This window comes from Pleurodeles waltl, chromosome 2_2 (assembly GCF_031143425.1).
Source record: "Pleurodeles waltl isolate 20211129_DDA chromosome 2_2, aPleWal1.hap1.20221129, whole genome shotgun sequence".
In the NCBI taxonomy this organism is placed as follows: Eukaryota; Metazoa; Chordata; class Amphibia; order Caudata; family Salamandridae; genus Pleurodeles; species Pleurodeles waltl.
Window position 1 is genome coordinate 197,316,832 of NC_090439.1, and position 23,841 is coordinate 197,340,672.

General features: G+C 47.1%; 1 protein-coding gene across 1 annotated transcript in view; it reads left to right on the forward strand.

Moving 5' to 3' along the window:
* The window catches only part of NR4A3 (nuclear receptor subfamily 4 group A member 3), a 1,945,388-nt gene that overhangs the window by 1,086,574 nt on the left and 834,973 nt on the right, over positions 1–23,841 (forward strand). The window lies entirely within an intron of this gene.

Consider the following 23,841-nt stretch of genomic DNA (forward strand, 5'->3'; position numbering starts at 1 on the left):
TTTTAACGCTTGCTGTGAGCAAGCGTTAAAAGTGCTGAAAAAAATTACACAAATAAATCTCTTCTTGCCCCATGTTTTTCAGCCCCCCTAACAGGGGAACTGGCGCAGACATAATGTAGCGCAAAGGGTTACAAAGTAGCGCAATGCATGCATTGTTCCACTTAGTAAATATGGTGCAGCAATTTTGGCCTCATTGGTCCACATTAACGTCAATAAATTATGCTAATGTGGTGCAAGGAGGCGCTAGGGGCTCTTAAATATGCCCCTAAATTTCTACATGGTGGTAGACTGGAATATGACTTTTAATCTGATTCTTGATTGAATGGACCTACCGGACACAACCATAGCCAGGATAGAGCAATCCTAAGTGATCCTAAGTTGTAGCCATCTGAGAGGCCTGTGGTCGGTTTGAACAGTGAAGTGAGAGCCAAACAAGTATGGCCTCAACTTTTTCAGGGCCCAAATCACAGCAAAGTCTTCCCTATCTATGGGACTCCATTTTTGTTCCCTAGGGAGTAGCTTTTTGCTAATAAAAGCAACTGGCTGGTCATGTCCATGTCTGGGAAAGGACTGTTCCTGTTCCTAACTCTGAAGCATCTGTCTGGGCTATTAATTCCCTTGAGTAGCCTGGTGCTTGTAGCACTGGAGCAGAGCACATTGCTTTATTAAGAGTGTCAAAGGCCTCTTGACAACTCACTGTCCAGTTGATCTTTCTGGGCATCTTTTTGGAGTTACGTTCTGTGAGGGGAGCAAATATTGTGCCATAATCCTTCACAAACCTCCTGTAATATCCAGTTAAGCCAAGGAGTGCCCTGACTTGTGTCTGGGTTGTAGGAGCTTCCCAAGCCAGAATAGTCTGAATCTCAGGTTGTAGAGGTTGTACTTGGCCTCCACCAACCAGGTGGCCCAGGTACACAACTTTTTCCTGTCCTATCTGGCACTCACTGGCCTTGATAGTGAGGCCTGCCTTTGGAGGGCCTCAAGGACCTTTCCTAGCTGGATCAGGTATCTAAGTAAGCTGCGCTAAAAGCTTCCAGCCCAGCAAGGACTTGGTTCACCAACCTCTGGAAGGTGGAAGGTGTATTTTTGAGTCCAAAGGGCATAACAGTGAAGTGATAATGCCCACTAGGAGTAGAAAACACTGACCACTCTTTTGCTCCTGGTGTCAGGCCAATCTGCAGGTACCTTGATGTTAAATCAAAAGTACTCAGATACTTGGCTGCCCCTAATCTGTCAATGAGCTCATCAGCTCTTGGAATTGGGTGTGCATCTGTTTTGGTTACTGAGGTGAGGCCCCTGTAGTCCACACAAAACCCTTATTTCTTTCTTGTCTTCCTTGGAGTGAGGTTTGGGGACTAACACTACTGGGCTGGCCCAGGGACTCTCTGATGGTCCAATGACACCCAAATCCATTATTTTCTTGACTTCTGCTTCTATGCTTTCTCTGACATGGTCAGACTGTCTGTACATTTTGTTTTTGACAGGCAAGTTGTCACTAGTGTCCACATCATGGGTACACCAGTTTGGCTTCCCAGGGGTCAGAGAAAAAAGCCCAGCATACTGGTTGAGCACTTTCCTGCAATCAGTCTGCTGTTGTCCTGAGAGGGTGTCTGACAAGATCACTCCATCCACAGAACCATCTTAGGCATTGCTGGAGAGGAGATCAGGGAGAGGTTCACTCTCATCTTCCTGTCCCTCATCTGTGACCATTAGCATGTTCACATTAGCTCTGTCAAAGAAGGGTTTTAGGCGGTTGACATTGATGATCCTTTTGGGGTTTTGCAACTGCCCAGGTCCACTAGATAAGTGACCTCCCCTTTTCTTTCAAGAATGGGATAGGACCCAACCATTTGTCCTGGAGGGCCCTTGGAGCAACAGGCTCCAACACCCAAACGTTCTGCCCTGGTTGGAACTCCACCATAGTAGCTTTTTGGTCATAGCTGAAGATTTTTGCTGGCTTTCTCCATGTACTCAGCCATTCTGGAACGTAGGATAAGCCCATAGTCCACAATGTCCTGTTTGGGCTCTTTGAGAGGTTTCTCCCAGCCTTCCCTTACAAGACTCAGTGGTCCCCTAACAGGAGGCCCAAACAAAAGTTCAAAGAGTGACAACCTACTCCCTTTTGTGGCACTTCTCTGTAGACAAACAGCAGGCAAGGAAGTAGGATATTCCATCTCCTTCTGAGTTTTTCAGGGAGCCCTCCAATCATGCCCTTTAGGGTCTGGTTGAACCTTTCTACCAACCCATTGGTCTGTGGATGGTATGGGGTAGTGTATTTATAAGTCACTCCACATTCCTGCCACATATGTTTTAAGTATGCAGACATGAAGTTTGACCCCCTGTCTGATACTACGTCCTTAAGGAACCCCACCCAGACACCCAGGAGGGCTTTGGCCACTGCAGGTACAGTGATGGTCCTAAGGGAAATAGTCTCAGGATACCTGGTGGCATGATTCACTATCAACAGGATGTATCTATGTCCTGATGTTGTTGGAGAGTCAAGGGGGGCAACAATGTCAACCCCTACCCTCTCAAAGGGAACCTCAACCACAGGCAGTGGAATTAAAGGGATCTTTAAGTGCTCACCTGATTTGCCACTGGCTTGGCAGGAGGGACGGGACTGACAAAAGTCCTTCACTTTTTGGGACATACCTGGCAAATAGAAGTGGTTAACCAACCTACTCCATGTCTTGTTCTGACCCAGATGCCTTTAGTCATGGGCTAAAGTGAGAAGGAATTCTCTGAACTTCTGGGGCACTACCACCCTCTTGGTTGCACCAGGCTTGAGGTTTCTGGCCTCAGTGTACAAGAGCCCATCCTCTCAATAGACCCTGTGGGTACCACTGACAATTCATAGCTTCTCTTCAGCAACGTGCTGTCTCAGGCCTTCAAGAGTAGGACACTCTCTTTGTCCCTGGCACAGATCTTCCCTAGAGGGTCCCCCCTGGGCCCATGAGCTCTGGGTGGTAAGGCCCGAGCTCTTAAAGCTCAGTTCCCTCCAAGGTGGGTGACACCGCCTCCTCCTTAGGAGAGGGGTCCTGTCTTATGATCTGTTGTGAAGCTGGTCTCCCAGTCTTACTGCCTTTTCTCTTGGGAGGCTGGTCCACTATTTCAGGGTCCAACTCTCATTTTTTTCTCTCTGAAGTTTTCTCTGTGTCCTAGTCATGACACAAGCCCATTCGGGGAGACCAAGCATTGCTGCGTGGGTCTTTAGCATTATCTCAGCCCAGGAGGAATGCTCCAGATCATTACCAAGTAGGAAATCTACAGGGATGGATGAGGACACAACCACTTCTTTCTGCCCTGCTACTCCTCTCCATTCAAAGTTTACCATAGCCATGGGGTGGAACTTGGTCTCATTGTCAGCATTGATCACAGGATAATACCTCCCTACTAGGAACTGAGTTGTGGGGACCAGGTGCTGAGACACCATAGTGATGCTAGCCCTTGTATCCGTCAGAGCTTCTATTTTTCCCCATTAATTACAGGGTGCTGTCTGTACTTGGTCATATTACTTGGCCAGGCAGCACAGGATACATCTACCCCACCCTCAGTGACTAATGTTGCCTCTGTGGGGACACTGACATGATCAGGCCACACCTCTGACCCCATCTGGATATTGGCAACTGCATTTACTGCAGGATGACTAGAGGAATTATTTTAGTTTTTACAGCCAGGGTCTCCAGTTCGGTGCCCTTTGTCTTACAGTCTTGGCACCAAGCCTTGCTGGGGTCAAAGTGTTTCCCTTTGTACCCTCCCCTGGACTGTGAGTAGTCTCTGGGCCCACCCTTCTGTGAAGATTTTTGGGGACCTTGAGAAGACTCTTTGTTGTTTTTACCCTGGCTCCCATCTTTCCCTTGGGGGGGCTTTTTGGCCTCTTTCATTTGGTCCCCCCACCAGTGGTAGTTTTGGTAACCCTTGTTTTGACCAAATGGTCTGCCTTCCTCCCCAGTTCTTGAGGGGAAAGTGGACCCAGGTCTACCAGATGTTGATGTAGTCTATCATTGGAACAATTACTCAACAGATGCTCTTTCATAAATAAATTATACAGCCCATCATAATCTTGCACCTTGTTCCCAGCTAACCAACCACCTAGCATTTTTACTGAATAGTTCACAAAGTCATCCCAGGGTTGGTTCTGGGATCTTCAAGCCTCCCTGAATTTTATCCTGTACTTTTCAGTTGTAAGTCCAAAGGCCTCAATTAGGGTACCCTTCATGAAGTCATAGGATTTAGAATCTGCCTCATTCAGTGTCAGGAGTGTATCCCTGCACTTTCCTGAGAATAACTCCCACATCGGTGTGCCCCCGAGTTTCTTTTCAATTTCCCACCCAAGACAGGCTCTTTCAAAGGCAGTAAACCATTTCACTATATCATCCCCTTCAGTGAAGGGAGGGACAACTCCTTTTGGGAGTTTAATGTTGAAAGCCTTTTCTTTCAACACTTGTATGCTGCCACCAGAGGTGGGTGCCAAGCTCAACTCTTTTCTTTTCAGTGAAGGGAGGGACAACTCCTTTTGGGAGTTTAATGTTGAAAGCCTTTTCTTTCAACACTTGTATGCTGCCACCAGAGGTGGGTGCCAAGCCCAACTCTTTTCTTTTCTGTTCTACCTCCAAACGCTCAATTCCTAAAGCCAGTCTTTTGGTCAGCCTGGCAAGTTCCAGGTCTGTGTCTGTGAGTGCTATAGAGCAGTGGTTCCCAACCTGTGGTCCGAGGACACATGGGATCCGCGAACCCTCCTCAGGGTGTTTGCGACTACCGAGAAAATTCTATAAAATTAACAGATTAGGTCCCCACCTTTCAGTAATGACTCAGTGAGGGGGTCCCCAGATTCCATTAATGATTCAGTGGGGGTCCCCAGGTTCCAGTATTGAGAAAGTGTGGATCCACAGAAGTCAAAAGGTTGGGAGCCACTGCTATAGAGCTTGTGTGAGAAGAGGAGCTACCTTCATCTCCATTCACCATAGGATCTTCATCCACTTCAGATGTATCACCATTATCTGCTGGGGGATGATCTCTTTCATATTTGGCCACCAGAAACCTAGGTTTCTCTGTTTTGAGGCTTTTTCCAGTTTGCATTTTGTATAGTCTGCAGAGTTCCCTTAATTGGTCATAGGTATATGCATCATAAGGTTCTAGGTTGAGTTCCTGATTTCTGGCCTCTGAATCAGACATTTGTATCTTAATAAAGTTGGGACCTTTTTGGAATTTAGAACTCCACTTTTGGGATAACCACCTAAAGCATAGACTTTTAAAAACGTTTTCTAAGTTGTAGGGACCTAAGGAGGGCCCTAATAATTACTTTTACAAATTTGTTAAAATGTTAGTCAATTACAAAAATCAAAAACAATATCTAAAAGACAATTTGGAGAGTTATTTGTGTGTTAACACAATTGTAAAAGTGGTATCAGCAAACACAAAGTCTTTATCCCACTGCTGATTGTAGGAGGCTGGCCTGGTTTGTAGTGGGTACCTTGGGTACTTACACCTTATACCAGGTCCAGTTATCCCTTATTAATGAATTAGTAGTGTTCTAGCAGCTAAGGCTGATAGAGGTAGCTATAGCAGAGCAGCTTAGGCTGAACTAGGAGACATGCAAAGCTCATGCAATGCCACTTATAGTTGCACAGTACTTATACACAAGTAAAGACAATAATCAGTGTTCCCAAAAATAAAGGTAGTCTATTTGGGTGACACAGTACCAAAAATATCTTAGAGGCAATACTTCTTCTGGAGGTAAGTATTATACACAATATATACACTAGACACCAAAATTAGACAATTAAATAGTCATAGAAAAATGCAAACAGTAGGAGATCCTATAGAATGCAATGGGAGAAAATAGTTCTGGGGCAACACAAACCATATACTAAAAAAGTGGAAAGTGAATCACAAATTCCCCCCTAGACAAGAGTAGTGTGTGCAGAATCGCTGGGAGAGTAAGAATACAGTAAAGGTAAGTAAATTACCCCACCCCAGAGCCCAGAAAAGCAGGAGTCAAGTACTGCAAGTTTCTTTAGGACACACTACACCTCGTTTTGGGGATTTTGCAGCAGCCAACCAAGTCTGCAAAGAACAACTGCTGGATTATTGGACCTGAAGGTCTGCAAAGGAAGGGGACCAAGTCCAGAAGTCGAAAGAAGTTCCAGGAAGGACAGGAGACCCTGCCAATCCAGAAGAGGGTGCAAAAGAAGTGTTGGTTAGGTAAGGACTGCCGAAATACACCCTAGGAAGATGCCAGCGGGTTCCTGTGTGACACAATAGATGTCCCACAGCGCGAAGATCGTTGCAGATGAGATTTCGTGTTGGAAGGCGCCAACAACCCTTGGCTATGGCAAAAGTGCGTTTTCATCAAAATGGCACTGGATGGACCCAGGAGGGACCTGGGGGCCTAACGCTGTGTGAGGAGGAAGATGGGGCTCTCAGCACTTTAGAGAGCCCTCAGGATGCCAGCCAGCACCCCCAGAAGCCGCAGGATCCGGGTTCAAAGGAGGTGCAAAACACAGTTGATGCAGCACAAACAAAAGAAGGTCCCACGCACCGGGGAACAACTCAGCGAGTTGAGCGTCACAGGGTGGAGTGCTGGGGACCTGGGCCAGGCTGTGCATGAAGGAATTTTGCAAAGAGTGCACAGAGGCCTCAGGAGGTGAAGAAGACACAAAACACAGGGTTACTGTCGTTCTTGGGTAAAGCAAGGTCTTACCTCCTCCAAATAGCGTCAGCAGTGTAGAAGGCTGGCCTGGCTTATAGTGGGTACCTGAGGGTACTTACACCTTGTGCCAGGTCCAGTTATCCCTTATTAGTAGATTAGTAGTGTTCTAGCAGCTTAGGCTGATAGAGGTAGCTATAGCAGAGCAGCTTAGGCTGAACTAGGAGACATGCAAAGCTACTACTATACCACGCAGATCATATAGCACTATATCATAAGAATCACAATACTCAGAGTTACTAAAAATAAAGGTACTTTATTTTAGTGACAATGTGCCAAAAACATCTCAGAGGATATACTCCCTTAGGAGGTAAGTAAAATACACAAAATATACATACAAACCAAAATCAGGTAAGTAAACAGTTAGAAAAGTAGTGCAAACACTGTAGAATACAATAGGATGCAATAGGCCTAGGGGCAACACAAACCATATACTAAGAAAGTGGAATGCAAACCACTTAGGGACCCCAGGCCTAGTGTAGTGGTAGAGGGTAGCTGGGAGGGAAGAAAACACTAAGGCCCATATTTATACTTTTTTAGTGCCGCATTTGCGCCGTTTTTTAACGCAAAAGCGGCGCAAACTTACAGAATACAATTGTGTTTTGTAAGTTTACGCTGCTTTTGCGATAAAAAATTACGCAAATGCGGCGACAAAAAAGTATAAATATGGGCCTAAAGGTGTCCGAGATACCCCACCCCTAGACTCTGAAAAGTAGTTGTAAAGTTACCCTACTTCCCCAGAAACACACTAAAGTCGTGATTCTGCAAAGAACACAACTGATTGTAAAGCACTGAAGATGGATTCCTGGATCTGAGGACCTGTAAAGGAAGGGGACCAAGTCCAAGAGTCACTAATGTGTCCGGGGGGGCAGGAGCCCACTAAACCCCGGATGAAGGTGCAAAATGGCTGCCTCCGGGTGGAAGAAGCTGAAGATTCTGCAACAATGGAAGTTGCCAGGAACTTCTCCTTTGCACAGAAGATGTCCCACGACGTGCTGGAGGAGTCAGAGTTGTTTTCACGCAGAAAGACCGCAAACAAGTATTGCTAGCTGCAAACGTAGCGGTTGAAGAAAATGGGTGCTGCCCATGCCCAGGAAGGACCAGGAGGTCGCCCCTTGGAGGAGGAGACAGAGGGGGCACTCAGCAACACAGAGAGCCCATACAGAAGCACTTGAACATGGGTTCAAGAAAACTGAGCACGGCGGTCGTCTCAACACTACAAAGGAGGGTCCCACGAAGCCGGTGGTCAACTCAGCGAGTTAAACAATGCAGGACGGAGTGCTGGGGACCTGGGCTGTGCTGTGCACTAGGTATTCCTTGCAAAAGTGCACAGAAGCTCTAGCAGCTGCAGTTCACGCAGTAGAAAGGATTACTGTCTGGCGTGGGGAGGCAAGGACTTTCCTCCACCAAATTTGGACAGATGGACCACTGGACTGTCGGGGTCACTTGGATCCAGGTCCTGTGTTCCAGGTACCACGCTCGTCACGATGAGAGGGGACCCAGAGGACCGGTGAAGCAGAAGTTTGGTGCCTGCGGTAGCAGGGGGAAGATTCCATCGACCCACAGGAGATTTCTTCTTGGCTTCCAGTGCAGGGTGAAGGCAGGCAGCCCCCAGAGCATCCTCCACCAGGAAACAGTCGAGAAAGCCGTCAGGATTAGGCGCTACAATGTCGCTGGTAGTCTTCTTGCTACTTTGTTGCAGTTTTGCAGGCATCCTGGAGCAGTCAGCGGTCGCTCCTTGGCAGAAGTCGAAGAGGGAGATGCAGAGGAACTCTGGGGAGCTCTTGCATTCGTTATCTGAAGAGAAACCCACAGGAGAGACCCTAAATAGCCCTCGGAGGAGGATTGGCCACCTAGTCAGGTAAGCACCTATCAGGAGGTGTCTTTGACGTCACCTGTTGCACTGGCCACTCAGAGGCCTCCATTGTGCCCTCACACCTCTGCATTCAAGATTGCAGATGTCTGGGACACACTGGAGGAGCTCTGGGCACCACCCCTGGGGTGGTGATGGACAGGGGAGTGGTCACTCCCCTTTCCTTTGTCCAGTTTCGCACCAGAGCACGGGATGGGGGATCCCTGAACCGGAGTAGACTGGTTTATGCAAGGAGGGCACAATCTGTGCCCTTCAAAGCATTTCCAGAGGCCAGGAGAGGCTACTCCTTTCAGGCCCTTAACACCTATTTCCAAAGGGAGAGGGTGTAGCAGCCTCTCTCAAAGGAAATCCTTTGTTCTGCCTTCCTGGGACTGGGCTGCCCAGACCCCAGGAGGGCAGAAGCCTGTCTGTGGGTTGGCAGCAGCGGTAGCTGCAGTGAAAACCCCAAAGAGCTAGTTTGGCAGTACCTGGTGTCCATGCTGGAGCCCCAGGGATGCATGGAATTGGCACCCCAATACCAGATTTGGCATGGGGGGGACAATTCCATGACCTTAGACATGTCACATGGCCATATTCAGAGTTACCATTGTGAAGCTACATATAGGTATTGACCTATATGAAGTGCACGTGTGTAATGGTGTCCCCGCACTCACAAAGTCCGGGGAAATTACCCTGAACTATGTGGGGGCACCTTGGCTAGTGCCAGGGTACCCTCACACTTAGTAACTTTGCACCTAACCTTCAATAATTGAGGGTTAGACATATAGGTGACTTATAAGTTACTTAAGTGCCATGTAAAATGGCTGTGAAATAACGTGGACGTTATTTCACTCAGGTTGCAGTGGCAGTTCTGTGTAAGAATTGTCTGGGCTCCCTATTGGTGGCAAAAAAAATGCTGCAGCTCATATGGATCTCCTGGAACCCCAATGCCCTGGGTACCTAGATATCAAATACTAGGAACATATAAGGGGAGTCCAGTGTGGCAATTGAAATTGGTAAATGAAATCACTAGCCTACAGTGACAAATTTCAAATGAGAGAGCATAAGCACTGAGGTTCTGATTAGCAGAGCCTCAGTGACACAGTTAAGCACTACACAGACACACATTAGGCCATAAACTATGAGCACTGGGGTCCTGACCAGCAGGATCCCAGTGAGACAGGCAAAAACATACTGCCATACAGGTAAAAATGGTGGTAACATGCCAAGGAAGATGGTACTTTCCTACTCACACTCATTTCACTAATACAAGCTAAGCATGTCTCTTCTCACTCAACAGAGGCGCAATGAAAGAGGGGAAAGGCGCGGAGACTCCAAGAATCTCATAAAAGACACATGTGATAACCTAGTCACTGACTCTGGGGTGTCCATTATCTCCCCATCAGTTTTTGATCGTGCTGGAACCTTCAGCTATTGCCATTCGATGGAATGCACAAATCGAGGGGGTCACCTGTGGTAGGAGAACTGGAGGTGTTTTATTATGTAGACAATATCTTAGTCAACTTGTAATCGTCGTCAGAATCCATTCCTCTACTCACCTCCCTGACTGACCACACCTCCAGGTTACAACATTAATTACACAAAATGTAAAGCCCTACCTATGACACCCCCACAACAAAATCAACACCTGCTGCATGTCCTCTCCAGTGGACCCTGTCTCAACTGAGATAAGTTGGGCTTTTGCTGAATCGTTACCTAGAAAATATGATATAGGATAGTATCCTACCTCTAATTAACAAAATTATACCTGACTTTCTAAAGTGGTCTTAGGTGCTATTCTCGATATGGGGCAGCATGCAAATAGTTAAAATGACTGTAGAGCCCCAACACAATTATGTGTTCAGCCTCTTACAGTTAAAACAGCTGCTCACACCACTGATAATGATCAACTTCGAATTCGTAATTTTGTGTTGGGAGAGTCTACCACAAGGGACACACACAAAATTACATGCAGAAACAAGATCCAGAGACCTGAGATTACCTCATAGGAACTCATACTGGTTGGCCCACCAACTTGCTCCTGCTGTCTACCTAATAAGTACACATAGAGAAACACCTACTTCATTTCAGATAGAACAACATCTGGGAATGAAGGATGAACTGATGGGATTATAATCAGGACAATTAGTCACAACAATGCATGTCTACCCTGTCCTACACTCCACTAGCTAAGTGTGGAATCATTCTCACCAGCTGCTGGGTATCTCGGCGAAAGTAGTGTTCATGCCCTGGCCTAGGGAAACAGAAAGCTAATGATAGGAGGGCAAGTGGTGGAATGGCCATTATGGAGGGACAAACGTCTAACAAAGGTAGTTACAAGTCATTTTTAGAATTGTAGAGTGAACTTAAATTGCTCCATTCTCAATGCAGATTTCCCATTGCTTGAAGGTTACTTTGGGACACCCTCCTTCTGCACTGTTACCATCACCTATACTGAATTATTTGACAACCTGGAAAGACTTCGGAGGCACAATCTCTGAACAATCTCTACCCTCTGTTCGCTATTAATTAACAACTTATTCTCAAATAAATTTGCTGACAAAACACGTAGATGAAACGAGGGACATATAAATATTGAGTTCCATGACGGAGATTGGTGACCTACTAAGAGACCATTATACTTATATACAGGAAGCTAGGCTTAAATTTTATTATTTTAAGGTCCTCCATTTATGACATTGGTCACTGATAAAACTTCATAGGGCTAAATTGAGTAACAATTCAAATTGTTAGAAATGCAGAGGTCCCTACTGCGATATTGTATATGTGTTATGGGAGTGTTTTAGTGTATCTGGTTTCTGGAGCTCTACCTTGACCATGATAATGTCAAACCTGGGGCTAGGCCAAATAGTACATAGTTTCTGCTATTTAGCCAGTGGCTAGTTAAATAATGCATTTATTTTCTATCTGCATGGTCTCTGGCTAAAGTGTTCATAATGATCCTATTTTGTCCTCTGCCGGGTACAGTGTGAAGTTTCTTGGCAATTTGTACGGCTGCTTCACAAATAGTGCATCATGTTTGCTAATTAGCCATAGGCAGGGTGAATGGTGAAATGTAGTTGCTACTTGCCTGATCACCAGCCATAATGTCTGGTATTTAGCCACATACCAGATAAATAGCAAAGTTTATTTTGCGTGGTTGCCAAGTGTAGGAAAGTACCATCTTGCCTGGCCTGTTACCCCCATATTTCACTGTATGTATGTTGTTTTAGCACTTGTGACACTGGAATCCTGCCAGGCATGTGCCCTGTATGTGTTCCCTGTGTGGTGCCTAACTGTATCACTAAGGCTCTGCTAACCAGAACCTCAGTGTTTATGCTCTCTCTGCTTTCTAAATGTGTCACTGCAGGCTAGTGACAAAATTTACCAATTCTCATTGGCACACTGGTACACCCATATAATTCCCTTGTATATGGTACTGTGGTACCCAGGGTATTGGGGTTCCAGGAGATCCCTATGGGCTGCAGCATTTCTTTTGCCACCCATAGGGAGCTATGACAATTCTTACACAGGACTGCCACTGCAGCCTGAGTGAAATAACATCCACATTATTTCACAGCCATTTTACACTGCACATAAGTAACTTATAAGTCACCTATATGTCTAACCTTCACCTGGTGAAGGTTGGGTACCAAGTTGCTTAGTGTGTGGGCACCCTGGCACTATCCAAGGTGCCCCCACATCGTTCAGAGCAAATTCCCCAGACTTTGTGAGTGCGGGACACCATTACACGCGTGCACTATACATAGGTCACTACCTATGTATAGCGTCACAATGGTAACTCCGAACATGGCCATGTAACATGTTTAAAATCATGGAATTGTCACCCCAATACCATTCTGGTACTGGGGAGACAATTCCATGATCCCCTGGGTCTCTAGCACAGAACCCAGGTACTGCCAAACTGCCTTTCCGGGTTTCCACTGCAGCTGCTGCCAACCCCTCAGACAGGATTCTGCCCTCCTGGGGTCCAGGCAGCCTTGGCCCAGGAAGGCAGAACAAATGATTTCTTCTGAGAGAGGGTGTTACACCCTCTCCCTTTGGAAATAGGTGTGAAGGGCTGGGGAGGAGTAGCCTCCCCCAGCCTCTGGAAATGCTTTGATGGGCACAGATGGTGCCCATCTCTGCATAAGCCATTCTACATCGGTTCAGGGATCCCCCATCCCTGCTCTTGCGCGAAACTGGGCAAAGGAAAGGGGAGTGACCACTCCCCTGACCAGTACCTCCCAGGGAAGGTGCCCAGAGCTCCTCCAGTATGTCCCAGACCTCTGCCATCTTGGAAACAGAGGTGCTGGGGCACACTGGACTGCTATGAGTGGCCAGTGCCAGCAGGTGATGCCAGAGACCCCCTCTGATAGGCTCTTACCTTTCTTGGTAGCCAATCCTCCTTTCTTGGTAGCCAAACCTCTTTTTCTGGCTATTTAGGGTCTCTGCTTTGGTGAATTCTTCAGATAACGAATGCAAGAGCTCACCAGAGTTCCTCTGCATCTCCTTCTTTGACTTCTACCAAGGATCGACCGCTGACTGCTCCAGGATGCCTGCAAATCCGCAACAAAGTAGCAAGACGACAACCAGCAACATTGTAGCACCTCATCCTGACGGCTTTCCCGACTGTTTCCTGGTGGTGCATGCTATGGGGGTCGCCTGCCTTCACCCTGCACCAGAAGCCAAGAAGAAATCTCCCGTGGGTCGACGGAATCTTCCCCCTGCTAACGCAGGCACCAAAAGACTGCATCACTGGTCCTCTGAGTTGCTGAGCGCCCCCTCTGTCTCCTCCTCCAAGGGGCGACATCCTGGTCCTTCCCGGTCCCCAGCAGCACCCAAAAACCTCTACTGCGACCCTTGCAGGTAGCAAGGCTTGTTTGCGGTATTTCTGCGTGGGAACACTTCTGCAACCTTAATCGCGACGTGAGACATCATCCATCCAAAGGAGAAGTTCCTAGTCCTCTTCGTTGTTGCAGAACTCCAAGCTTCTTCCATCCGCAGGCAGTTTCCTTGCACCTTCAATCTGGGGTTTTCTGGGCTCCTGCCCCCCCGGACACCATCGCGACTCTTGGACTTGGTCCCCTTCCTTTTCAGGTCCTCAGGTCCAGGAATCCATCTTCAGTGTTTTGCTGGTGCTTATGGTTCTTGCAGAATCCCCCTATCACGACTATGGTTTCTTTCTGGGACAGTAGGGTAACTTTACTCCTACTTTTCAGGGTCTTGGGGTGGGGTATTTTGGACACCCTTACTGTTTTCTCACAGTCCCAGCGACCCTCTACAACCTCCCATAGGTCTGGGGTCCATTTGTGATTCGCACTCCACCTTTGGAGTATATGGTTTGTGTTGCCCCTAGACCTATGTCTACCTATTGAATCCTACTGTGATTCTACATTGTTTGCACTACTTTTCTTACTGTTACTTACCTGTTATGGGTTTGTGTACATATAACTTGTGTATATTACTTACCTTATTACTGAGGGTACTCACTGAGATACTCCTGGCATATTGTCATACAAATAAAGTACCTTTATTTTTAGTAACTCTTGAGAATTGTGTTTTCTTATGATATTGTGCATATGATATAAGTGGTATAGTAGGAGCTTTGCATGTCTCCTAGTTCAGCCTAAGCTGCTTTCCCATAGCTACCTTCTATCAGCCTAAGCTGCTAGACACACCTCTATTCTACTAATAAGCAATAACTGGACCTGGCACAGAGTGTAAGTACCCTTGGTACCCACTACAAGCCAGGCCAGCCTCCTACACTGGTGGTGCAGCGGTGAGATAAGTACTTGTAAATGCTTTACCACTTTGTCATTATGAATTTTTCATAAGAGAATCATATACCAAACAGTTCAGTGTATGTACACTTAACCTAAAAAGTTTGCTTTTCTATCCTAAAACTTTTTACAAAGTTCTGAAAAGTTTTTTAAAACTTCTAAAAGTTAGAAAAAGGTTTTTTTTCTCTGTGCTTTCAAAAGTTCTATAAAAAAATCTATCTTCTCCCTATCCTTAAACCTTTTCTATCATGTCTGTTGTAGATTCTACTTTCAAAACTGTTAATGCAACCTATGAGGGTTTGAACTACAAGAGTTTAAGGGGACTCTGTCTGGATAGAGGTTTATGTATAGGAAAGGACCCTACAAAAGAGTTTCTTTTTAACATGCTTGTTGTGGATGACCGGAACCAGTCTGGCCCATCAAATGAGGGGTTAGAAAATGTGGAAGCTTCCCAGTCTGACTCAGGAGAGTTCCCTGAGAAGGGTGGGGAGGGTTCTTATCAGTGCCTGCCCCCTAGCAAGGCACCTAGTGATGCTGGTAGTGATAGAGGTTCCCATAACAGTAGGGCATCCGTTATCCCTAGAGGCCAGGTTACCAGGGTCCAGACAGTTAGGGACAGGTCCCCCTCTGAAACTTCCCATATTTCATCTGTGTCAAAGCATTCCCAACCCACCCACCCTGAGGAGAACTTGTTAGAAATGGAACTCAAAAAGGTGAGGATTGAAGAGACCAGACTGAAGCTTAAACAGCAACAGCTGGCCTTAGATAGGGAATCCCTAGACATTGAGAAGGAAAGACAGAGGTTGGGGTTAGTTCCCCATGGTGACAGCAGAAGTATTCCTGATAGCAATCCAGTTAGAGAGCAAGATTCCAGGAATCTGCACAACATAGTCCCCCCTTACAAGGAGGGGGATGACATCAGCAAGTGGTTTGCTGCACTTGAGAGGGCCTGTATGGTACAGTTGGTCCCTCAAAGGCAGTGGGCTGCTATTTTGTGGCTATCCTTCATTGGAAAGGGTAGGCATAGGCTCCTTACTGTTAGAGAAAGTGAAGCTAACAACTACACAGTATTGAAAGATGCACTCTTGGATGGATTTGGCTTAACCACTGAACAATACAGGATTAAGTTCAGAGACACCAGAAAAGAGTCTTCTCAAGACTGGACAGATTTTGTGGACTGTTCAGTGAAGGCCTTGGAAGGGTGGTTACATGGCAGTAAGGTATCTGACTATGAAAGCCTGTATAATCATATTCCGAACAACTGTGTGTCTGACTTGTTGCACCAATACCTAGTGGACTCGGATCTGACCTCTCCCCAAGAATTGGGAAAGAAGGCAGAAAAGTGGGTCAGAACAAGTGTGAACAGAAAAGTTCATACAGAGGGTGACAAGGATGGCAAGAAGAAGGATGGTAAGTCTTCTGAGAAGGGTGGGGACAAAAGTAAACATTCTGAGTCTTCATCAGGCCCACAAAAATCCTCTGGGGGTGGTGGGTCCAAATCCTCTTCCAATAATCAACCTAAAAAGCCTTGTTTTTATTTGTGTAAAGTCAAAGGCCATTGGGCAATTGACTCCAGTTGTCCAAAGAAAAACACCAAACCTCCTACCACCACAACCCCTGCTGCAAATTCTAGTGCCCCTAGTAATAGCAGTGGTGGTGGGAAATCTACTACTAAAAGCCAATCCAAGGGTGTAGCTGGGCTCACTATTGGCAATGTAATTGGGGTTGGTCTTGTTAGGGAGACCACAGAGGCTATTTTAGTCTCTGAAGGTGTCATTGATTTGGCCACCTTGGTTGCTTGTCCCCTTAATATGGATAAGTACAAGCAACTTCCACTAATAAATGGTGTTGAGGTTCAGGCCTACAGGGACACAGGAGCCAGTGTAACTATGGTGATAGAAAAACTGGTCCACCCTGAACAACACCTACTTGGTCAGCAGTACCAAGTGACAGACGCTCATAACAACACTCTTAGCCACCCCATGGCTGTTGTGAATCTCAACTGGGGGGGATTACTGGTCCATCAGCTTGGGCAGAAGTGGAGTTGGAGGCTCATGCAGCAAGCTGGGCATTCCTGGGCATATTTTTGCTTTAACCAGGGCTCAGGCCAAAAAGCAAAAAAGACAGGGTAACTTGGATCCTGGAACAATGGACCAAGTGCTCCCTAAAGCTAGGGATAGCAAGGGTAAATCCCTACCCACTATCCCTCCCTCTACAGATGATTCCCCTTCAGAGGAAGAGGAATTTCCTCCTTGTGCAGAACCTACACCAGAGGAGCTGGCAGCAGACACTGCTGAGCTTTTGGGTGGAGGGGGGCCTGCCAGGGAAGAGCTGAGTGTGGCATAGCAAACCTGTCCCACATTAGAGGGTCTCAGACAGCAAGCTGTCAAACAGCAAAATGGGGATATCAGTGACAGCCATAGAGTATACTGGGAAGATAACCTATTGTACACAGAGTCAAGGGACCCAAAACCTGGAGCAGCCAAGAGATTGGTCATTCCCCTGCAGTACAGAGAGTTTCTTCTCACTCTAGCACATGACATTCCTTTGGCTGGGCATTTGGGCCAGATAAAAACTTGGGAAAGACTTGTCCCCTTGTTTCACTGGCCTCGTATGTCAGAGGACACCAAAGATTTTTGCAAGTCTTGTGTGACCTGCCAAGCCAGTGGCAAGACTGGTTGCACTCCAAATGCCCCTCTAATTCCACTTCCAGTGGTTGGGATGCCCTTTGAAAGGGTACGGGTTGACATAGTTGGCCCCCTTGACCCTCCTACTGATTCAGGCAATAGATTTATCTTGGTGGTTGTGGACCATGCCACAAGAAATCCCGAAACCATACCTTTGAGGACCACTACAGCTCCAGTAGTGGCAAAGGCCCTCCTGGGGATCTTTTCCAGGGTGGGTTTTCCTAAAGAGGTAGTATCAGACAGAGGTAGCAACTTCATGTCTGCTTACTTGAAAGCAATGTGGAAGGAGTGTGGTGTTACCTACAAGTTCACCACCCCTTACCATCCACAGACAAATGGATTGGTAGACAGGTTTAATAAAACTCTCAAAGGAATGATAATGGGACTCCTTGAAAAACTCAGGAGGAGATGGGATGTCCTGTTACCTTGCCTCTTTTTTGCTTACAGGGAGGTACCCCGAAAAGGAGTGGGCTTCAGCCCCTTTGAACTCCTCTTTGGGCACCCTGTAAGAGGTCCACTCACTCTTGTGAAGGAGGGTTGGGAGCAACATTTAAAAGCTCCTAAACAGGACATAGTGGATTATGTACTTGGCCTAAGATCCAGAATGGCTGAGTACATGAAAAAGGCCAGTAAAAACCTTCAGGCCAGCCAAGAGCTGCAAAAGCAATGGCATGACCAGAAGGCTGTTCTGATCGAGTACCAACCAGGACAGAAGGTGTAGGTATTGGAGCCTGTGGCCCCAAGAGCACTCCAAGACAAATGGAGTGGACCCCATGTAATTGTTGAGAAGAAGGGTGAGGTTACCTAATTGGTAGACCTGGGCACTGCCAGGAGTCCCCTTACGGTGATTCTTGTCAACCGCCTGAAACCCTACTATGACAAGGCTGATCTCACACTGCTCATGGCAACAGATGAAGGACAGGAGGAAGATAGTGACCCTCTCCCTGATCTCTTCTCCACCACTGAAGGAGATGCCTTAGTGGAGGGAGTAGTTTTGGTAGATTGTCTGACTGCAGAACAGAAAGACGGATGCATCAATCTCCTAAGCCAGTTTTCTGACCTCTTTTCACTTGTACCAGGTACAACATCCTGGTGTGAACACACAATTGACACTGGAGACAGCCTGCCTGTAAAAAGTAAAATTTATAGGCAGCCTGACCATGTCAGAGACTGCATTAAACAAGAGTTGCAGAAAATGTTGGATTTGGGGTGATTGAACCTTCTGAAAGCCCATGGGCTAGCCCAGTGGTGCTTGTACCAAAACCACACACCAAAGATGGAAAAAGGGAGATGAGGTTTTGTGTAGACTACAGAGGGCTCAATCAGGTAGCAAAAACTGATGCTCACCCTATACCCAGGGCAGATGAGCTCATTGATACACTGGCATCTGCCAAGTATCTTAGCAATTTTGATCTGACTGCAGGGTATTGGAAGATCAGATTGGCAGAAGATGCTAAACCAAAGACTGCATTTTCTACTATAGGAGGGCACTACCAATTCACAATAATGCCCTTTGTTTTGAAAAATGCACCTGCCACTTTTCAGAGGTTGGGGAACACAGTCCTGCAAGGGTTGGAAGCTTTCAGTACACAATATCTTGATGATATTGCTGTCTTTAACCCAACCTGGGATGAGCACCTGGTCCACCTTTGAAAAGTTTTGGAGGCCCTGCAAAAGGCAGGCCTCACTATCAAGGCCTCAAACTGCCACATAGGGCAGGGGAAAGTGGGTTATCTGGGCCACCTGGTAGGTGGAGAACAGATTGCACCTGAACAGGGGAAAATCCAGATAATCATGGATTGCGTTCCCCCTACAACGCAGACCCAGGCGAGAGCTTTTTTAGGCCTCACAGGGTATTACAGGAGTTTCATTAAAAATTATGGCTCCAATGATCTCACAAGCAAGAAAATGCCTAAGAAGGTGTTATGGACAGCTAGCTGTCAGAAAGCTTTTGAGGAGCTAAAACAGGCCATGTGCTCTACACCTGTCCTAAAAAGCCCATGTTACTCCAAGAAATTCATTGTTCAAACCTATGCATCTGAATTAGGGGTAGCGGCAGTCTTATCACAACTGAATTCTGAGGGCTAGGATCAACCAGTTGCTTTTATCAGCAGAAGGTTGACCCCTAGAGAAAAGCATTGGTCTGCCATAGAGAGGGAGGCCTTTGCTGTGGTCTGGGCACTGAAAAAGTTGAGTCCATACCTGTTTGGCACTCACTTTATTGTTCAGACAGACCACAAACCTCTACTTTGGCTAAAACAAATAAAAGATGAAAACCCTAAATTGTTGAGGTGGTGCATATCTCTACAGGGAATGGACTATACAGTGGAACATAGACCTGGGAGTACCCACTCCACTGCAGATGGACTCTCCAGATATTTCCACTTACACAATGAAGACTCATCAGGTCATGGCTAGTCTTATTGTCCTTCGTTTGGGGGGGGGGGGTGTAGGAAAGTACCATCTTGCCTAGCATGTTACCCCCATATTTCACTGTATGTATGTTGTTTTAGCCCTTGTGTCACTGGGATCCTGCCAGGCAGGACCCCAGTGCTCATAGTATGTGCCCTGTATGTGCTTCCTGTGTGGTGCCTAACTGTATCACTGAAGCTCTACTAACCAGAACCTCAGTGTTTATGCTCTCTCTGCTATCTAAATTTGTCACTGCAGGCTAGTGACTAAATTTACCAATTCTCATTGGCACACTGGTACACCCATATAATTCCCTGGTATGTGGTACTGAGGTACCCAGGGTATTGGGGTTCCAGGAGATCACTATGGGCTGCAGCATTTCTTTTGCCACCCATAGGCAGCTCTGACAATTCATACACAGGCCTGCCACTGCAGCCTGAGTGATATAACGTCCACGTTATTTCACAGCCACTTTACACTGCACATAAGTAACTTATTCGTCACCTGGTGAAGGTTGGGAGCCAAGTTATTTAGTGTGTGGGCACCCTGGCACTAGCCAAGGTGCCCCCACATCGTTCAGGGCAAATTCCCCAGACTTTGGAAGTGCGGGGACACCATTACACGCGTGCACTATACATAGGTCACTACCTATGTATAGCGTCACAATGGTAACTCCGAACATGGCCATGTAACGTGCCTAAGATGATGGAATTGTCACCCCAATACCATTCTGGTATTGGGGGGACAATTCCATGATCCCCCGGGTCTCTAGCACAGAACCCGGGTACTGCCAAACTGCCTTTCCGGGGTTTCCACTGCAGCTGCCGCTGCTGCCAACCCCTCAGACAGGATTCTGCCCTCCTGGGGTCCAGGCAGCCCTGGCCCAGGAAGGCAGAACAAAGGATTTCCTCTGAGAGAGGGTGTTACACCCTCTTCCTTTGGAAATAGGTGTGAAGGCTGGGGAGGAGTAGCCTCCCCCAGCCTCTGGAAATGCTTTGATGGGCACAGATGGTGCCCATCTCTACATAAGCCAGTCTACACCGGTTCAGGGATCCCCCAGCCCTGCTCTGGTGCGAAACTGGACAAAGGAAAGGGGAATGACCACTCCCCTGACCAGTACCTCCCAGGGGAGGTGCCCAGAGCTCCTCCAGTGTGTCCCAGACCTCAGCCATCTTGGAAACAGAGGTGTTGGGGGCACACTGGACTGCTCTGAGTGGCCAGTGCCAGCAGGTGACGTCAGAGACCCCCTCTGATAGGCTCTTACCTTTCTTGGTAGCCAATCCTCCTTTCTTGGTAGCCAAACCTCCTTTTCTGGCTATCTAGGGTCTCTGCTTTGGGGAATTCTGCAGATAACGAATGCAAGAGCTCACCAGAGTTCCTCTGCATCTCCCTCTTCGACTTCTACCAAGGATCGATCGCTGATTGCTCCAAGATGCCTGCAAAACTGCAACAAAGTAGCAAGACTACCAGCAACATTGTAGTGCATCATCCTGCCAGCTTTCTTGACTGTTTCCTGGTGGTGCATGCTCTGGGGGTTGCCTGCCTTCACCCTTCACCAGAAGCCAAGAAGAAATCTCCTGTGGGTCGGCGGAATCTTCCCCTGCTAACGCAGGCACCAAAAGACTGCATCACTGGTCCTTTGGGTCCCCTCTCATCCTGACAAGCATGGTCCCTAGAACACAGGAACTCTATCCAAGTGACTCCCACAGTCCAGTGATCCTTCAGTCCAAGTTTGGTGGAGGTAAGTTCTTGCCTCCCCACGTGTTCTGCTTTCCTGCTCTTATCTCATAACCGAGCTTACAGAACCTCTCTGGAATGCACTTCTGAGTTTAAAGAAGACATTTATTGTTATTATTATTTCACCACGAGGTTCTTGAGAGACAAAATTAGTAGATTGGAAGCACACGTTCAAAAGTAGTCGCAGCAATGAAAGCAAAATATATCAAAGTACTTCTCAGTTGCAATGTACACAGCAAATACATGTGATTATATTATAGCATAACTTCAAAGCAAAGCATAAAAGTCAAAATTGCATCACCGTACGGCCTATAGCTCAGCTTCATCTTTCTGCAAATTGATGACTTCGGTCAACTGCGAGAAAGAGGTTTTCTACCCAAACGGGAGACAGGCAACTGACGTTTCCGTTCCTGTCTGAAGTCAAGCAGATTCAATCTACCCCTGCTGTAGTCCAGAGTCATCCTTAAAAGCAAACTCAGTCTGAGAACCGAAGAAACTTGGAGAGTGGCCAATTCTCCCGAGCTCACTCGTTCTCAGACTGGATTGCGAGGTAAACACAAAATCTACGTGCTCTTATCAGCTATGGTCTGGTGTGAAAAACACTGCTTGGTCTACCATGTGGAAAAACACAGCTTGAAAAACCACAGCTAATCTGCAATGTCTAACTCCACGTTAAAGCCAATAGGCAGCTAACCTAAATATCAAATGTAATGGCTAATGCCATGTCAAAGCCAATAGGCAGCTGAACTGAATACCAAATGTAATGTCTAATGCCATGTCAAAGCCAATAGGCAGCTAAACTGAATACAGAATGTAATGGCTAACTCCATGTTAAATCCAATAGGCAGCTAAACTGAACACAACATGTAATGTGCTACTGGTGAACATTGTGCAACTAATATGCGCACTGGTGAAACACAAAGTCATTGGTCAAACACAATTAATAGCATCACACCACGCTAGACTGCAAACCTGTGTACTGTGTGATTTGCAGCTGCTCTGGCTCCTGTGAACTCTTCCAGGATTTCCTTCGTGCACAGCCTAGTCTGGATCCCCAGCAATCCGTCCTGCAGTGCTCAACCCTCTGAGTTGGTCTCCGACGTCGTGGGACCCTCCTTTGTAACTCTGCGTGGACTCCGGTTCACAAATCTTCTAAGTGTCTGTGCGGGTACTTCTGCGGGTGCTGCCTGCTTCTGTGGGGGCTCTCTGAGTTGCCGAGCGCCCTCTCTGTCTCCTCCTCCAAGGGGCGACATCCTGGTCCTTCCTGGTCCCCAGCAGCACCCAAAAACCTCTACTGCGACCCTTGCAGGTAGCAAGGCTTATTTGCGGTATTTCTGCGTGGGAACACTTCTGCAACCTTAATCGCGACGTGAGACATCATCCATCCAAAGGAGAAGTTCCTAGTCCTCTTCGTTGTTGCAGAGCTCCAAGCTTTACTCCTACTTTTCAGGGTCTTGGGGTGGGGTATTTTGGACACCCTTACTGTTTTCTCACAGTCCCAGCGACCCTCTACAACCTCCCATAGGTCTGGGGTCCATTTGTGATTCGCATTCCACTTTTGGAGTATATGGTTTGTGTTGCCCCTAGACCTATGTCTACCTATTGCATCTTATTGTGATTCTACATTGTTGGCACTACTTTTCTTACTGTTACTTACCTGTTTTGGGTTTCTGTACATATAACTTGTGTATATTACTTACCTTCTTACTGAGGGTACTCACTGAGATACTCGTGGCATATTGTCATAAAAATAAAGTACCTTTATTTTTATTAACTCTGAGTACTGTTTTTTTCTTATGATATTGTGCATATGATAAAAGTGGTATAGTAGGAGCTTTGCATGTCTCCTAGTTCAGCCTAAGCTGCTTTTCCATATCTACCTTCTATCAGCCTAAGCTCCTAGAAGCACCTCTATTTTACTAATAAGGGATAACTGGACCTGGCACAGAGTGTAAGTACCCTTGGTACCCACTACAAGCCAGGCCAGCCTCCTACACCTACCAAATAGTACATGCTCTGCTATTTAGCCAGCAGCCAGATAAACAGTCAACTTTCCTTGCTGCTTGCACTGCCGCCGACCTAACAATGCAGAATAGCCACAGTCTCTCAAGTGGTTGGTTTGCCCACTGTTTGCTCCTGGGGAGTGCAATGCCACAGTCTCTCAAGTGGGTAGTTTGCCCACTGCTTGCTGCTGGGAAGTGCAAGGCCACAGTCTCTCTAGCGGATGTTGTTCTCCACTGATTCTGGAGGGGGCATTGTGCCCACAGTTCGTCATCCTGCCAAGGACTGGGGTAGTGGATGCTTTTCTCCACTGGTTCTAGAGGGGGCTTTGTGCCCAGAGTGCTTCATCCTGCCAAGGACTGGGTGAGTGGATGCTTTTCTCTACTAGTTCTGGGGGGGCATTGTGCCCAGAGTGCTTCATCCTGCCAAAGACTGGGGTAGTGGATGCTTTTCTCCACTGGTTCAGGAGGGGGCTTTGTGCCCAGAGTGCTTCATCCTGCCAAGGACTGGGGTAGTGGATGGTTTTCTCCACTGGCTCTGGAGGGGGCTTTGTACCCAGAGTTCTTCATCCTGCCAAGGATAAGGTGAGTGGATGCTTTTCTCCACTACTTCTGGAGGGGGCTTTGTGCCCAGAGTGCTTCATCCTACCAAGGAATGGAG